This window comes from Pundamilia nyererei, unplaced genomic scaffold, assembly GCF_000239375.1.
Source record: "Pundamilia nyererei isolate P.nyererei 1_Seehausen unplaced genomic scaffold, PunNye1.0 scaffold00227, whole genome shotgun sequence".
Classification (NCBI taxonomy): Eukaryota; Metazoa; Chordata; class Actinopteri; order Cichliformes; family Cichlidae; genus Pundamilia; species Pundamilia nyererei.
The window spans coordinates 399,320-400,733 of record NW_005187628.1 but is presented as its reverse complement, the minus strand read 5'-3'; positions in this window follow the sequence as shown (position 1 = coordinate 400,733).

Here is a 1,414-nt window from a genome sequence, read left to right as displayed (position 1 = left end):
ATGGTAGGTCTTAAAGGGTTAAGTAATGTACTGCATTACTTCTCAGAAAAGTGTTCTGTGTAATATGCGCAATAATTACTTTTTTGAATAACACTGATCACAACAAGGGGAAATAGCTCCAACATGCACAACCATTTGACCATGCAGCATGTAATTAATTTGCATGAATATAATGCCTTTGATATGATGCTCAGAGATGGTGGTGACTCTCAAAGTGGAGTCAATGAGAATCAGTAAGGGAATTGATAGGGAATCAAATCGATAAATGATATCCACAATTGAATCGGAATTGCTAAATTCTTATCAATTCCCATCCCTGATTATACTATAACATATATTCTCACCAACCAGTTGACTCACTCTCGTTGACTTGACGATACTTTCTTAACAGTGGGATCAGAGGTCAAATGTAAAATGATATTTGGATGCAAACTATAATGTGATATTTAGAATACCCACATGTCAAAATTATTTCCTTAAGGCTGCAAACACAAAGTTGGCAAAATTTTAAACAAAGTTTTAAAGCTTAGGAAAAGTTTGACCTTATTTGACCTTGAAGAAGAAGTCAGGGATCCAAAGTAACGTGATATTTAGAATCCCCATAAATTATTCTCTATATGCCTACATGTTGTCAGTACAAACAACAGCATTAAGAAACGTTGTTTTAAATAGCATTATCATGGCTTTGACCTTCATATCAGTCTACTTACAATGAAGATGAGGTCAGAGGTCAAATGTGACATAGTATTTTAAATCTTTATACAGTACTTTCTATATGAATACAATACACATCACATTTGTAAAATTCATTGTTTTTAAGTTGTACGAGTTTTTGTCAGTTATGAACCAATAAATCATTAAGCTGACCTTGAAGAACCTGGTGGACGTAAGACAAATTTTAATGGATTGTTTACATGACCCCACTCTACACTCCTACAAAGTTTTATCAGAATTCATTCAAAACTTTTCGACCTATCGTGTTTACAGACAGAATATTGATATGCACACATGGATGCACACATGCTACCAAAAACATAAGCTAAGGTAACATAAGGTGACATAAGGTAATCAAAGTAAGCCATAAAATAAAAACCCATAAAATAGTCAACTAGATAACCTCTGTTTGAAAAAGTATGCAGGTATTGCCATTATTGTATTAGATAGGGATCTTAAAGTTGCCTTTACATAGATTGCTTCCAGACTTTGTGATTTTTTCGCTTGTAATTTAAAAAGGTCATGTGCTGTGTTCTGTGAAATCTGTTTCACAAACTGGGAAATGGGCAGAGCCACTGAGAGCCTTAAAGCATGATTAGAAATGTAAAGGTGATTTTTCAGTGACAAGGGAATAATCAAAAAAGGGGGAAGGACAAGATTGAATTGTACACATATGTATAAATATATCTGTAGCCTTAAC